General features: G+C 36.8%; 1 long non-coding RNA gene across 2 annotated transcripts in view; it reads left to right on the top strand.

Moving 5' to 3' along the window:
• LOC143434091 (uncharacterized) overlaps positions 1–15,220 on the top strand; it is a 70,101-nt gene extending 54,881 nt beyond the window's left edge. Inside the window, exons 5-6 of one of the 2 annotated variants that reach the window (XR_013103299.1) lie at positions 8,069–8,175; positions 13,599–15,220. This is a non-coding gene — a long non-coding RNA (uncharacterized LOC143434091). The remainder of the gene's footprint in view (positions 1–8,068; positions 8,176–13,598) is intronic. The other variant, XR_013103300.1, reaches the window with a different exon arrangement.
• The last annotated feature ends 2,641 nt before the right edge of the window (positions 15,221–17,861 follow it).

Here is a 17,861-nt window from a genome sequence, read left to right as displayed (position 1 = left end):
AAATTAATGTCAAGAATACTCTAAGTGATAAAAATATATACTATATGACCCACACGTATTCCTCCTTGTTATATAAAGGACTCAATATTCTACTACAGAGATATTTGCTCAACTATACTCATTGCCACTTTATTCACAGAGTTATAGAATAAAAGCAGCTGAAGTGTCAATCAACCAATGAATAAACAATGAAAATGTTTATAAAACATAAAAATGAAGTTACATTCCAGGGTAAAGAAATGTAAAATTTATATGTAATGGATAGAAACTGGAAATATTATAGTGAGTGAGCAAACCAGACCATCAAAAACCAAATGCCACATATTGTTTCTTATCTGTGGATCCTAGCTTTGAGTCTTTAACTTTGAGTTTATAACCTGGAATAACTAGATAAGCCAGCAAAATCAAAAGGGACTATTGTAAAGGGAGGGACTCTAGAGAGGAAGACAGCAAGGCACAGATGCTATAAAGGAGGGAGGGGAAAATGGAGGGGATAATTAGGAAGGATAATACAGAGTGAGAGAAAGAGGAATAAATAACACTAAGGGTGTTGGAGAAAGGGATGAGGAAACATACTGTATTGCCCATATAGTGATATAACCCCGCCATACACAAAACTCCATAGTCTAACTAACAAAAGCCTCAGTACCAAACAGTTAATATGTCTCTTCAGGTTGTTGAACAGAGGAACCCACAAGACACCCCAAACAATATAGGATACTGCCAGTATTCTTGGTTAAGTGTCAGAGCATGAAGGTAAGAGCTTATGGCTAAAGATACTCACCACATGCTTTAGTCACAGGACTTGAAGAAATCAAGCTAGTATTGATCAGGAAGCTTTCTTCCCAAACTGTTGTAAGGTAGTATGAGACAGTATGTAAGGCCACAAATGATAAAAGTTTATCAATCTAAGTAGTTATGAAGATTGAGACCCACACAATGGCAAGCCCAGCAAGGTATATCCGTTGGTGCCACAGTGCAACTTCTATCATAGAGGCAAGCAACAGCTGTCTATTTGGACATAAAGCTTGATCATTGAAGAGACTTAGTGATTTGTACTGTAAAACAGTAAAGGAACCAATTGTTAAAGTAAAGTAAAGAAACCAGTTATTCCCATATTACTAAAATAATATAGTTCCCAACTGCCTTCTAAATATTCATGTTTGTACCCAAAATAAATACATTTCTCATATCTCATCAATGAAATTTCTCTTTGCAGTATACTATTGGAGAGATCCACAATAGATCAAAATATGGAAATCAAGTGATTGTAGGTCCCTATATGAGATATTTGTAAGAAAGCTACGACTACTAAGAATAAGAGAGCATCACAGAAGAGAGCGTGGAAAGCTTGTAAAACTCAGAATACTGGGACTATTGCTTAATGATTGTTTCTTTTGAAATGAACAAGATAATTCCCCCAATGAACCCCCAATAATATAGCTGCTTAGCTAGACCTGAAAAGACCATACCAATTGACTGGCAAACATGGATAAAGGTTTACAGATAGATAGTCAATGGTTGCTGAAGAAGAAAGGAAAAATATTTTTGGTTTTGTTTTTTTCTTTTTTTGAGGTGTGAAACCCCAATCCAAAGAGGTCAACCCTAAACATTTGCAAATAAAAGCAACACTAACTGGACTTGAAAAGTTGAGGTAGGTAGAGAAGATAGGTGTGTGTGTGTTAAATATTCATGTGTGAAATCCTCAAGTTAGGCAAATGGATGGAACTAGAAAATATGATCTAGAGTGAGATTACCCAATCACAAAAGAACAGAATGGTATGCACTCACCGATAAGTGGATATTAGCCCCCAAACTCAGAATACCCAAGATATAATTCACAGACCACATGATGCTCAAAAAGAAGGAAGACCAAAGTATAGATGCTTCACTGCTTCTTAGAAGAGGGAACACAATACTCAGGGGAGGAAATATGGAAACAAAATATGGAGCAGAGACTGAAGGAAAGGCCATCCAGAGATTGCCTCACCTGGGGATATATCCCATATACAGTCACCAAACCCAGACACTATCGTGGATGTCAAGAAGTGCTTGCTGACAGGAGCCTGATATGTCTGTCTTCTGAGAGGCTCTCCCAGAGCCTGACAAGTACAGAGGCAGATGACCACAGCCAACCATTGGACTGATCATGGGGTCCCCAATGGAGGAGATAAAGGACTGAAGGAGCTGAAGGGGTTTGCAACCTCATAGGAAGAACAATGATACCAACCAACTAGATTCCCCCAGAGCTTTCAAGGACTAAACCATTAACCAAAGAGTACACATGGAGGGACCCATGGCTCTAGCTGCATATGTAGCAGAGAATGACAAAGTCAGTCATCAGTGGGAGGAGATGCCCTTGGTCCTGTGAAGGCTCCATGACCCATTGTAGGGAAATTTGAGGGCAGGGAGGCAGAAGTGGGTGGGTGGTTGTGGGAATGCCTCCACAGAAGCAGGGGAGGGGGAGGAGGATACAGGGTTTCTTGGGGGGGGGGGGAATCCCAGGAAAGAGGATAACATTTGAAATGTAAATAAATAAAATATCCAATAAAAAATTGAAAAAAAAAATAAAAATATGAATACTTCCTCAGCAACCAAGATTAGAACTTGAAATTGTTACAGAAACCATGGATAAAAACTCAGGTATGTGGCTTAAAGAAGTTAGAAATTTATGTTTATAAGTATATTTCATATGTATATTTTCAGATATTCCCATAATTTGTTTGCTTTTTTACAATTGAAGCAAATTGTAAATATTGCATTGAAATGTTCCTTTGTTCCCTTAAGATACCATAAATACTCTTCTATGCTATAAAAAATATCTTCTGGAAGCAAGAAGAGAGTGTCCTTCATATATGTGTGTGTATCTATATCTCTCTATCTCTCTGTCTGTCTATCTATCTATCTATCTATCTATCTATCTATCTATCTATCTAGTCATTTGACAACAGGAAGTAAGGGCTTTTCTTCCCCTAGAGGAGATAAATAAATGAGCTAATATTCAAACCCTCACTCTGGCATTGTGCCTAGAGACAATATGAATAGTTAGGTCAAGGTAAGGTTCTGGTCAGCATACTGTGTTTCTATGTTTCTGGGGAACAAATATAGGTAGTCAAATCTGTAGAGGAAAACATCAGAAAAGTGAATCCTGGAAGTTGTCATGGTGTCTCTTTGATATCCCACAAATAATATTCTATCTACAAAGGAAATAAGGTTTCCATGAAGCTGGAGGAGACACATCTTTGTAGAAAAAAGATGATGTGGGAACCCTGAGCTGCAGAGCAAGCACAGCTGGAAGACCAGCTGAACCCTTGGCAGGCAGCATCAGGACCTTCATGAACAGTCAAGGATCATGTTGTGATGGCAGAAAGATTGATTACACCTTGAAGTTAAGGAAGCTCTCCTTGGGCTAATCTAAAGAAAGCTTAAAAATAAGCTTAGAAAAAAAGCATATGGCTCCACAAGCTTCCTTGTGTGGCACTGATTATGTTAATAAACTTCCCAAGGCTCCATTTCTTTGTATGCAACATTAGATTAATAATTATTTCTAACGTCCAATTATTTTAAGATTAAATAAATCTCTTTAGTACCATGTGCCACTTCCTGAGTGCCAATCCTTGGCTAGATGTGGTTCTACTAATTGACACATTCCAAATATCGAATAAATACTGGCATTATTGATGGTTTTGCATTTTCTGTTCTTAGGTAAAGCCTTATCCAGTACCTAAGCTCATATGAGGCATTTCTCAATAGCGAGCAAAGAAAACTATACAACGCATGAGAAAAAACTACATATTAAAAGACTGCATTTCTTAACTACTAACTGAAAGGGAGCTTACTGATCCTGTAGGACCCTGATAGGATGGCTGGTTTTGGTCGAAGCTCTGGCTGGAAAGCCTGGAGACCCAATTCAGGCTCCTAACACGTGGTGTGGAACTCCACTGATCTACACTGTTCAGGGCAATGCAGCCCCACCCAAAGAGCACAGGTAGAGGGCATGACTACTGGCCTCAGGCCCTAGAGATATTTACATACTAATGAGATGCCTGAAGGCCAGAGGGCGGAGCCAATTAAACATTCTTCCCCAGACCCTCCCCACTTTCTCTCCCCCTATTTAACTGAGGTCTGCCCTGAGTTTCACAGGGGTGCACATCCAGATTCAACCATCATCCATCATGCCAATAAAGCCATTGACTCCCTTGTGTCTATTGGGGCCCACTGTGAGACCTTTGTGGAAGATGTCCCTGTGACCCAGTTGCTGGTCTACTGTGGCAGTTTTCCCACAATATCCTACAGTAACCTCTGAAAGCACAGGAAATATCCTTTCCTATGGTTTTCTTCATACAGACTGCTATTCAGCACTGACTTTACCCAGCTGAGCTATAAAACAGAAACTATGAGCAGCTCATTTTTATATTCTGTACTAAAGCCTAATGCCTCTTGCAGAGTAGAGTCACAATGTTATGTGTAGTTGAATTAAACTCAAAAATCATCCCTTCACCCATACAATATGTTGTCATGTAATAAAACACTATACTCGTTCCCTTTTGTAGACAAATGAGCTACCCACCATCACTTTTTTGTTTAACATTTGATAAAATCTTCCTTACCAAAGGAAATCAGTATTCACCTTTTCTCCATCACACTGGGCATTTAAGCTCTGTAAATACCCTTCTGTGGTAGTTAGGCAAAGTACAAGCCAGAATATTGAAATATGTTCAGAATGGAATGGAACTGGACCCCCAAATTACAATTACAATGATCCAGAAGGAAAGAAGAATCATTATAGTATGTCATATATAAAACCCAAACATTCCCATGGTTTCTTCCACAATGAGAAGAAAACCTTGATAGCAGTTAGACTTTAGGGCAACTTAGTTCCTTTTTGCAGATCTTCAATCTGAACTGTTAGGTCTGGCATGGCCTTGGTAGGGACAGAAGAATATGGTCTCTGCCCCTGGCATATTGATTATACCCTTTATTTTGTTCAATTCATGTATATTTAATAAAAATTATGTATCGATAGTCATTTGCCCAAATCTCTGCTTAACAAGTGTGGTGGTTTGATTGACACTCATAGGCTCATATATGTAAGTGTTTAGGTACTATTTGAAGGGATTAGAAGGATTAGAAGATGTGGTCTTATTGGAAGAAGTGTATCACTTGCAGTGGGCTTTAAGATTTCAAAATCTCAAGCCAGGCCAAGTTTCTTCTGCTTGCCTGCCTGCCTGCCTGCCTGCCTGCCTGCCTGCCTGCCTGTCTGTCTACCTGTCTGCCTGTTCTGTCTGTCTGTCTCTGTCCCTCTGTCTCTCTGTCTCTCTGCCCCTTTGCATCTCCCCCGTCTCCTCTTGTTCTTCTGCATTTGACTGAAGCCTTGCTTCCAACCATGATGATAATGGACTAAAGCTCTAAAACTGGAAACAAGTCCCCAGTTAAATGCTCTCTTTGATAAGAGTTGCTTTGGTTATTCATAGTAACTGATAGAACTGTTACTAAGACAAGAAAAAAACCTAGATCCAGAGAACAGAGTGATCTGTTCAAGATTAGAGCAACTGAAGTTGGAATTAGAATGTACTTTTCTTCTGAGAAACACATTGGTTCCACATAAAAATAAGTAAGTATCCTGTAAATTCAAAATAAAACACCTTCATACAACCCAGAGTTTGTCCTTAGTTTGATTGAGGGACTCAAAATATGTCTTTGGAACAGGGACTCATATCATCTACCCTACTCATACAGTAGATTCTGGAACCTTCCTCTGGTATTATGCGTTCCATTTCCTAGTGGTAGGAATAAAAACAAGATCCTAAATTCCAAGACCTTTAATGTTGGGTCTAGTTCTACTCTCAATATACTGTATGATTTTTACAGTTTTATTTCATCTTTCTAGCAATTTCTTTCTAATCTATAAAAAATTGTGTAGAATAGATATGATAAATAGAGTCAAATTAACACCAGCTACAAAATATAAATCTCCATTTTAAAAGCAGTACTGAGGGTGACAGATTAAAAGATTGGTGATGTTTCTCTTGGTCATAAAGGTCTTTGTACTCTCTGACAAAATATATGCCCCTCTAGACCAGGAGATCACTTGTATCCCCTTGTGATTTACTGATTTCACTGAAGTAGATATGAAGGAGTTACTACCCTCCTCTTTTATCCCCAGAAAGGTGCAGAATGTGTAGAGGATATTTTCTATTACCCAAGACAAGACAAATCCTGTGTTCTGGATAGTGGAACGGTACCATTCTACCAAAGAAAGCATATGAGCCTGTAGGCCAATTAGCATCTCATACAACTCTAGAAATGCTTTTATTTTAAAAGGTAACAATACATTACAAAATATTTTTGCAACCTTTTCAGTCTTGTCATATCTGCATAATTAAGAATAAGGTAAGCTGGCAGCTGATGGGGCAGTATCACTTTACTTTATACACATATACTGAGAAGCTACTTTGATACACATTATGAGTGACAGCAGATAAAACAAACACAACTCCTGCTTTTGTGGAATTTATCAGTGTGTTTTGGCAGCTGAGTGCCTCCGTACAGCAGATGTTCCATTCCTGACAACTGCCTACCAGTAAAAGTAAATTTTCTTAATCTCCTTTATATTCACATAGAATTATAAATTATATTATTAAAAATGGAATAAACAGGGGAGATTGAAAACCATTTCTCGGGTTAATAGTCTAAAGAACATGATTTGTTCACATTTTCATGTTTCTCATTGATTTGAAGCACACAGTCTCCCAGAGCTTAAATTGTGAAGACTTTAGTCAAACGTGAACACATACTAGCTGAGTACTAATGTCTGCATACAAAGGCTAACATGAGTTAATTATTCTTTTATATATAATATATAATTGTGTACATAATATTCAAATGTACATATTTATGCATCACACATATTTATTAAAACAGATTTATTACCCACACAGCAAATGTGTAGTGCATATTATATATATATAATATATAAATATATATAAATATATATATTTATATATTATATACAATATACTATATATAGTATATATTAAGCTCTGAGATTCTACCATTCATTTGTTATTAATTTATGTTTCATTTTAAATATTCACACTGCCATGTGAAGGGCAAATGGATAAATCAGAGTATGCAGTGATACTCAATTTTCAGTCATGATAAGACTGAATTTACCTGCTTCAGTAACATAGATCTAAAGATCCAAAAACACTCTGAGATATAAAGGGCCAAGAGTTAGATGTTGAAAATGGTCTGGATGAGGTAGATTTAGAGGTTGTCTGATGGGATAGTATGTACAAATGCAATAGAAAATAAAGCATGTGATACCTTTTATGAAAATCAAAGGAGAAAATGCCTGCAGGTAAGGTCTCACTGAGACTTGAAGAAAACACGTTGTTACAAGGCACACCAGGTATGAGTCATGGATTCTCAGCATGGTTGACTTCGACATAAAGGCAATGAGGACCAAAAGTTAATAATGCCATGTTGCTCTAGACAGTTAAGGAAAGACTAGAAAAAATACTATCCCTCTCTGGTCCATAATAATTTTCAAATAATATTTCTGTCAGGTTAAATGTAAAGAAGGAATGTGTATTCACTGCATGACAGTTGAACAAATGGTCAAACCACTTAGGAAGTAGTTGGACCATTCAGATTAGAGATGGGCTTAAGTAAATGTCATGAAAGTGGAGCTGCATTGATGAGGGTAGGTTTGAAAACTTACCTAAATCATTGACTGGATGTATTAGTGTAGCATGGTTTCCAGCTTTGTGTACTTTTTGTGTGTTTGTGTGTACATGTCCCATGTGTGTGAATGTCTGAAACGTTAGATGTGGGATCTCTTGGACCTGGGTTACATGTGATTATGGGCCACATGACACAGGTGCTAAAAATCAAACTGAGTTCCTCTGGAAGAGAAACACTGAAGCATGTCCCTCACTCCAAAAAGATATATCTTATGGAGATATTTGTAAATAACAAAATAAATTAATAAAGCCCTATAAAACCAGTACACTATTCTTAATAAGTATGCACAGTACCACTATATGCAATATGTTTTTTTCAGCTTCCTCCCATCCAATAAAGGAGCCCTATCATTCAGGAGGATTCGTACAAACGCATGCTGCCCCTTTTCAAACCTGACCCTTACCTTCTTGGTGTATCAGTAATAAGGTAATCTTTTAATTGGATAATACTTTAAAATTAGAACGTTATTTTAGTTTGTTCTTTACTGACTTTAGGTAACTCAAGGAGAAAAGCCAGTGCCCTTTGATAAATGGAAGCTCATAATGTTTAGAGAAAATAGCCTCTTTGAAACTTCCTCTTCTGTAAAAACTACTTTGCACTGCTGAGCACTTATCTCTGTCCTGGGAACTTTAAATTGCTTTTATGGATCTTCAGCCCAGGAAGTATGAAGGAGCTTTCCTCAGGACCCAGGAACACCAGGTTGGACGCACTTTTTTCAATCCTCCCCTACCCAGTGTTCTTTCTCATACTCTTTGATACAGCTCAGTCCAAGCCAGACCATGTGCTTCTAACTAGAGCGTTTCTCAATGGTCACAATGTGTTCTTTATGTGTGTTGCTGAAGGGGAAGCCTCGCAGCTCCCCCTTTCCCCATGGGCTTATCTATGTAGTGCCTGGGAGGTGAAGGACACTGTTCATGTACTTGTCATTGCCAATTCACTAACCCTTGGTGGCTGAGATTTCTCCTCTTGGGAATAAGGAGGGTAAGCGTTGCTTAAGAACATTACAGAGGTTATTTGAGGCAACCCTTAAATAAGGGTATCTTTTTACCCCCATTCTTTCTCTCTCTCAAGAACTGTTTTTATAATTGATCACTATTGTTTCTAATTTTCTTATTTCAAGTACTTTTATTGAAATTATAATATATACTTGGCTTTGTGTTATACACTGGGCACATGAAAACAAATAAGATATTTACTTTTAGCAGATTCAGTCATATAAACAAAGAAACATACCATGCTACATGAAATCAGTGATTCATCAAGTAGGAGAATATAAGCCATCCGTTAAGAGAAGTGATCAGCCAGTGTTAACAGCAAGGTTTTGAGAATTAATTATTTTTGAAAAAAAAAAAAACAGAAAAAGTAAAACCAGATTTTGAAGAATAAAAGAAAGCACTGTATGCTTAATTAACTTCTACATGCTGAGATTGGAATTTTGTCTAGCTTGGGTTTATACAAGTTTTGTGCATGCTAACATGACCTCTGTATGTTCAAATTACAGCTATCTGGTAGTATCTAGAAGATATTGTCTTGGAGTCATTCAACATGTCTGGCTCTTAAACACATTTCACTCCATTTTCTGTTACAATCTCTAAGCTTGGTGGTAAGATTATATATATATATATATATATATATATATATATATATATATATATATATATGTATATATGACTTAGAAATCTACTTTCTTGTATTCTTTAAACCTTGACTAATTGTGGGTCTTTAAATGCATCATCATTTATTGCTAATAGAAGCTGCTCAGAAGAGCTCCAAAGGATGAAATGACCTCTAGATTTAATGATAATTTATTAAAAGTCAGTTTAATACCATGTACATTTAGTGATACATCTATATAGCCATATGTTGTTAGCTGTACAATGATGCCACTCAAAACACACGGTATAAAACTGAAACTCTCAGAAACAAGCAAACAAACAAACAAAACCCCAAATAAACCAAAAGCCTGAGGACACATTTTAAGGTCAGCTTGAGTAAGAGACAGTAAAGTGGGTCTATCTGAAAGTTATATGGTCTACATTAGCAGGGTACTTTCTGGAAGTTGAGAGATGTCTTATGGTTGGACAATAGGCCAGGATATAGGTAGAATAGGATGTAAGCTGAAGATATAAGAAGCAGAGGAGCCGAGGAGAGTTCTTTGCAACTTGTTGAAGAGTTTGGAGTATCTCTTGTCCTTATGACAAGAGTATCAATAAAGGATTTAAATCAGGACAGCAATATAGCAAAAAACAAATGAATTAATATTAATCCAATGGCACTGTGAGATAATTTTGTTCTGGGTGATTTTTCTGCTGAGTTTGAGTATTTATGATACAATAAGGATGATTCTGGACATGCAGTTAGAAAGTCAGGCATAAGAAAATAGGGGCATAGATTAGATCACTGTGAATTCAATTAGGAGGAGAAAGTATGCTGAGAGGTGTCAGGGAGAGAACTGGAAGAAAGTATGGCCAGATGTCAGTTACTGTAGAGGAATCAGGTTTATAATTGAAATAAAACTGTGAATGGCAAACCACTCACCATAATCAGCATGTAAAGTATGCCATTTTTTAAAATACAAACTTTATTTTGCAGAACGAGAAAACAGCGAGGTCCAGCATGGGACCCTTTAGGGGTAAAGAAAGGAAGTGGCTGGAGATGCTTTCTTAGTGGGTGTTAAAAAAAAAAAAAAAAAAAAAACCTAGGAGAGAACGTTTTTTACTAAGGCAAGGGGAAAACATCCTTTTAGAGAGTTAAAAGTCATCAGAACAGCGGGGAGGAAGATAAGGAGTGAGAAGGGTCAGTTGGCTGTACCAGTTAGTGGGTCATTAGAGACTCTGAAAGAACAATCCCTGAGGAATGATGAGGTCCACAGCCAGATAGCAGTAGGTTGGAGGGTAAAAGAGAGTTGAGCAAGGAGAGAGAGAAGAGGCAGCTACTGAGCTTTAAGGAGATGGCTGTAAGGAGGGAGAGTGATGCTCTTGAAGGTTGCAGGGCACCACAGTATTTTAACTGTCACTGTATATCAAACAACCCAACTCAACAAAATTCCTCTTTGGACTTTAGTTTACTGACTTCAATTATGCATTTAAGGAAAGCCATGTAAAGGGGTACATACCTTTAGTCACTCAGGAGGCAAGAAGTTTCACTTCATACAGGTTCAAGCCCTGTATGAACAATAGAGATCTAGTTTCAAGTAACAGCAGTCCGTTTAAATTGATTAATGTAGATAAGTGATATTTTGCTATACCTAAACAGCAATTATTTAAAAGAGAAGTTATATAATCATATTTGAATACAATATGTTACTGTATATAATTCCATAATCTTTTTTTATTAAAAATTATATTTTCACTTACTGGGCTCCAGAGTTAGGTAGATTACATATCGAATTCTACCAGGCAAGTTATACATGATTGTAAAGAACTGTAAAGCTTCTGAGTTTTCATTCTGATAGTGAGGTAACAAATTAGCCTGTTATTGTTTCACAAGCAATTGATGAAGATAAAGGACTTTTAGGTGGAGAAACAAACCCTGGATGATTGTTTACAGAATATGCAGTGACCAGAGAAGCATCGTTTTCTTAAGTGAATTCCCACAGCCTCAGTTCCTAGAATGTGACACAAATAAGACCAGGTATATGATGAGAAGTGTCACAGTAAACACACCCTTGGTTTGGAAAAAAACTAATTTTTCACAATGGGAAGAGAGATGTAAACCACATTGGAGATAGTAGGTAACCTTTTCTCTATTCAGAAGAGGAACATTGTCTCTGGCTTGAAAAGAAGGTTGCTGTACAAATATTGGAAAACCAGTCCAGAACAAAGAGGAACCATACCCTAGTTTCCAAGGTATATAGAAATGAGTTCTAGTAACATTGTATTCTGATATCATAGATTACAATTTGCCTGGCCAATATTCATTTTCTTCTACTTAATAAAAAAAAATTGCAATGCTGAACTGCAAATGTAGGTTATTAAAGTTTACACAATAACCAAGGCTCTACAAGTCTTCTCCAAACCAGAGTTTAAGAGCAAAAGAATAGACCAGGCTGACAGCATTCTGGCTTTCTAATGATATGGGAACTACTGTAGCAATTATGATCTGCTTACCTCTGGATTTCATGTATTTGGATATACCTTTATGTCTTCATGCCATCATATTAGGTTCTGTTAGTAGCAACTGCACATACATACTATGAGCATTAGAATATAGTTTCTAATATAGACAAAGAGAAGGCCCCTCAAAGACTAGAATTATAATCTTGAGTTTGCTATCAACTTACTCTGCTAGGTTATGCATGTTGACATAATATTTCTCTGCTAAATGTTATGAATTTCCTAGCTTTCAAAGTTTAGTGGTCTCGTCAGGGGTAGGTGGAGGGAGGTAAATGGGTCAGGGATGGGGTTAGTGAGGGAAGCAGGGGGGATCAAGGTGGGGGGAATGAAAGGAGAGAGTATGAAGAGAGAGAATTGAATCTGTTGAGGAGGTCATATCTAGGATGAGATAGAAACCTAGGAAAATGGAAACTCCCAGGAATCTATGAGGGTCACCTTAGCTAAGAATTCTAACAATGGAGGGCTTGGAGCCTAAAATGGCCATCTCCTTTAACCAGAAAAGTCATCCAATGGATACCTTGGGACACCAACCGAGTCATAAAACCTTAGACACAAGTTCTCCTATTAATAAGATATGCAGGGGTAAAGATGGAGCCAAAATTCAAGGAATGGCTCACCAATGACTGGTTCAGCCTGAGACCCATGCATAAGAGAGAGCTCACTCATGACATTATTAATGACATTCTGCTATAGTTCCAGACAGGAGCCTAGCATAACTCTTATCTGAGAAGTTTTATCCAGCAACTGTTGGAAACATATACAGAGACCCACAGCCACACACTAGGCAGAGTTTGGCAAATTCTATTGAAGAAGGGGACTAAGAATTGAAGGAGCCAGAAAGGTCAAAAACAGCACAAGAAAAAAATACACAATCAACTTATCTGGGGCCATAGGGGCCCATAGAGACTGAAAGATCAAGCAGAGATTATGCATGGGATGGACTTATGACCTCTGCACATAGGTAACAGTTGTACAGCTGGGTTTTCATGTGGGACTCCTAATAGCAGGACGAGGGGTTGTCTGTGACTCTGTTGCCCACAACTGGATTCCTGTCCACTAACTGGGCTGCCTTCCTAACTACAGTAGAAGAAGATGTACCTAGTCCAGCTGTCACTTGATATACCAAGGCTGGTTGATACTCCTGAAAGACTTTCCTTTTTTTCTGAGCCTTTTCTGAGGAGAAAGGCAGGGAAGTGAAGTCAGAAGAAGGGACAGAGAGGAGAGAAGGGAGGGAAAGCTGCAATCAGAATGTAAAGTATATAAATAAAATTTTAAAAAAGTTTAGGGGTCTTTAGTTCATAAATTTTCATTTCACTTGTATGTAAATGAATATTTGTATGTATTTTTGAGAGATGGTCTTGCTGTGTATTTCATGTTGTACTTAAACTCACAATCTTTCTCCTTCAAATTCCAGAGTGCTTGGATTACAAGCATGGGATAACACTTCCAGTTATTTTATACTTAAAAATCAATTTTATTTGTATATTATTTTTAAAACCAGGTATATAATCTGAAAAATAATTGAGAGGAAAAAAATAGATAATAGCTTAGTTTGCACCCTCTCCTCAAACAACATCTGATATATCCACTGTGAAGATAACTTGACTGGAGGTTATCACTTTTTTCCTGGATTTACAGACATCTTTAAGCATGGTAGAAAAGAAAGTTACTACCGCACGATATGGCAAATATCTTGTCTCTCATAGGTTTTATATTTTTGGTGCCTTATTACAGAACCTTGCAAGAAGCACTCCCTGAAGGAAAATACCAATTGAATGAATGTCCACATGAATTCATCTTAGAAAATAGGAGATTGGAACACGAAAATGTTGGGGTATGATATCCCCCACTTTGATCACATCTGAGAACTTCTTCTTCCACTGCCTTGAAGAATGTGGCACAGAAATATTCATCTAAAACAAATCTTGATGACCTAAAGTATGACAAGCAAGAATGAAAAGAAACAATTTGAATGTAATAGCTTCAAATTATTATTATTTTTCTTTGTTAAAGAATAGTGGGTCACTTATTCATTGGAAACATGGCTGTCAGTTTAAATTATGCTCCTGTTCAAGTGGATTGATATTGGATAATGAGGTCTCACTGAATATCTACATATAATTTTGTCACTGAGCTAAAAAAATTCCAATTGCTCTAACCTTTTCTTGTAAATTCTATTTTCCAGGCTCTCAGTCACATTTTCTTCTTATATGAGATTGAATAAAAATGCAACCTCTATTGTAGGTTGACTTTTACAGGAACACCTTTCTTGTGTTCACCTTTCTATATGTCATGCCATTGGTGAGGCTGCATCAGAGTTAGTATTTGACAACATACAAGGTAACTTTCCACTTCCCTAATATGTGAATTGACTCTAACTTTATGTTAATCTGTGAGTCCATAAGGACATGACAGATATTACCAAGCATATCAATAGTTACTACCAAGCTAAACCAGAAAGTTAATGGAATTTTTCTATTTTTAATCTAAACATATTATTTTTCCATTAATAAACCCTGTATCCATTTACTTACCTAGAATTTACTGTTTTTATATCTGTAACAGTTCTACGTAAGACACTTTCATGGAATTGAAAGGAAGCTCAGAAGAACTCATCATTTGCAGGCTTAACACCTTTAAAATACCAGAAATTGTAATAGATGATAATTAACACAAAAATAAATAGATAGAATACCACAAGAATACAAAAATGTTCCAAGTGCAATTGGATTCAGGTACCTTGGAAGGTAAACAATCAGACAAGAAGATATGGTTGGACCACTATTGTACATTATAATCCTAGCATAAAATGCTCTGTTAGCATTTACAATACAAGGACTGGAAGGCTGAATAGGATCATTTTATCTATGCTTTGGCCATGATAAAGTAAGATAATTGATGTGATCTTTTCCTATTCCAAGTACTGTGTTAGGAGCTGTAGATAGAGTATAGTATTAGATAAATATGGCAGTGACTTACTGACTAGAGGAGGATACAGGTAGTTGAGTTGATGATCAAGATCAATGTGATCTATTTTTGTGTTGGTGTGGGCTCACTTTGTTTCTATTGGTCTATTTTAATCAATAATTATGCATGTCACTCTCCAAAGAGCCCAGTTTAAATAATAAACATTAAATGGTCATGCTTGTCATGGTATGATATAATAGTGAGATAATAGAGGCCATACAGGATATAATGTGAATGGGGGAACATCAAAAATAAGCTTCCAATCCAGCTGCTAAGCTAATATACTGGTAATATAGTTGACTTATTTCTAGAATTTTCCAAATGAAAATGAGGTGTCATTTCAGATTTAAGTGAATATATATATATATATATATGCTTTCATTACATTGTTTATTTTATGAATGCATGATTGTATGAAAGATCATATCATAGTACATGAGTGGAGTTCAGAGGACAACTTGTTGGAGTTTACCATTTCCTTCCACTATGTGGGTCTTGGAGATTGAATTCCAGTCTTCAGTCATGGAAGCAGATTCTTTTACCCACTGAGCCTTTTTTTCTGTTCCCTCAGTGAGTGTTTTAACAACCTGATCCAAGCAAGCATCGATAACTAAGTTACACTGGAGTGGAAATAAAGATGCCAAATAGGAAATCTAGTTGTGTCCAGGAGGAGTCAGTTTTTCTCCTATATAATTAAGGAAGATACACAATCAATAGTGGATGCCTTTGGAGAGGAAATAGTGTCAATTGATTTTTCAAGATGAAACAGCTCTAGATACTGGCCAGACTGCTGGAAGAGTGTGTGGGCTGCAATCCAAGTGATTTCTGAAAGCATTCAAGTGAAAATCTGACTTAGACTTTCTTGTAGGTTTTGAGATATTCAAGCAAATGTGTTTGTGCACGTGTAGTAACACATGGATATTCACGCAATGAGTAGAGGTGCTTTTCCTCAATAAACAAATTTAAATATTCTCAAGGAAGTAAAATGAACATGTGAACTTCAAAAATCAAAATGTAATCTGAGAGTGATTAACCATGACAATACATGGAGTGTAAAAGAAATTCTCCTGGGCTTTTGAGGTTGGGAGCAGGCTTCCATCAGCCCAATATCCCAAAAAAATAAAGAGGAAGAGAGAGAGAATTTTCACTTATTCATTTGTTATTCTCATCATTTAAAACAATAAACAAGAATGACAGGTTCTGAGAAGGTGGTTAACCTGATGCCTAAATGGCCAGGACTGGCAGAGACAAGAAAAATTGTGTATACATATATTGTATACATTTATATATTACACATATATTAGATAGAAATATAGAGATAGAGATATCACATCTCTCCAGGCTTAGTCCTGGGTATTTAATATATAGCACCCTCCTGCTTCCAGAGTAGTCCAAGGGTAAATATGATTGGTTAGGCTGTAAGGGGATTCCTTCAAATTTGACCTTACAATAGATAATGGGTCAATTAAAGACTGACTGGTTTAGCTAAATTGCAATGGCTGTCATTCCTTCTGTTCTTTTTCTACACTATTTCTAGAATCAAAAAATAAGTATTGTTTAATACATGAAGTTACTTGAAAAATAGATTCCAGATAGAAAGACCAGGACAAATTCTGGTATCACATTGTTCATAAAAATATACAATGAAAATTTCTATCATTGTCAGAAATAGCCTTACTATTTCAATAATTGCATTTCTAAGGAGTAGACACAAAGCAGCATGAAGAACTACACAAAGGAGACCATTGTGGACAGCAAAATAAGAAAATCTATCCTGGGCGTTGCCACTGTTGAAATTATTCCTGTTTACTAAATTGTTAATAATATCAAAGTTCCCTCTAAATCAGAATTTCTATAGCCATTTGATAAGTATATCAATTAGACTTCATCTAGAAGATTCTTGATAAAGTAGATGGCACTTAATGCAGAAACTCAATACTTTCCAAAGTTTAGAATATCAGTGTCTGTGGAGTCATGAGCCACAAATAGGATATTGATATTACATCAACCCATAAGGCTTGGAGACCATTGCGGAAGAAAGGACAGAAAGATTTTTAAGAGGCTGAGGTCAGGAAGGACCTGGGGAAAACAATGTCTCCTGGATATGACAGAACCAATGCACTCATGAACGCATAGATGCTGCATAAGACCTACCTGAGATCAATCAAGTAAATATCCTACTATAAATGTTGGAGAAGGATCACAGCCTTCATTTCTAACCATGGAGCTATTAGCAGTAAATGGCTTCAAGGCAGAGGTCGGGGAATTATTTCTTTAATCTTTTGGGGTCTGGTTGGTTGACCAAGATCCAGTGGATAGTCTCATATCCATGTGTATGTGGTGTAGCACTTGGTGGGTGAATAAAGAAGAACTCAAAGTACAAAGTGGGTGGAGGAAAAGATTTGGAAAAAAGGAAGAGGAAAAGTGAGGTAAGCATGGTTACAGAACATAGTTTGCACTTATTAAATCCTCAAATCATTAATAAAAATACTATATTATAAAAAAGTATTTCTGGTTGCAAGCAGCACTGCAACATTTGGTTAGGTTAGGCATATGAAGATGCCAGTGAACCAGACTGCAGAAAGCACAAATAGCAACAAGCTGATAGAACTGAGAAATCAAACCAGGAAGTTCTTTCGGGGAGGTGCCAGTAGCAGAAAGATCCAAACTATGGCAGGGAAACTCTGGATAATTCAATTTGGATGTGGGTCACTCCTTTCAAACTGGCAAAGGTATCATGATTGACAATGTAAGAGATAATTCTTTCAAGCAGAAATCATATCGAAAAGCACATGAAATTAAAAATCATTTTATAGAATCTTATTTTTTACCACTCCAGTTTTAGTACTTCTGTCCTGGGTATTAATTTCCCAAGGTCTCTGTAGTAAAAGATCATAAGCTGAGTGGTTTAAGATAATAGAAATGTATTTTTTCATAGTCCTGGACACTAGATATTTGAAATAAAGGTGTTTCTTCCAAAAATCTCAAGGAATAAAATATAGTCTTGCCTTTTTCCTAGACTGTGGTGGC

The sequence above is a fragment of the Arvicanthis niloticus genome, chromosome 13 (assembly GCF_011762505.2).
Source record: "Arvicanthis niloticus isolate mArvNil1 chromosome 13, mArvNil1.pat.X, whole genome shotgun sequence".
NCBI lineage: Eukaryota > Metazoa > Chordata > Mammalia > Rodentia > Muridae > Arvicanthis > Arvicanthis niloticus.
Note: the sequence above shows the minus strand (reverse complement) of the source record. Positions and strands in the feature narration are given on the sequence as shown.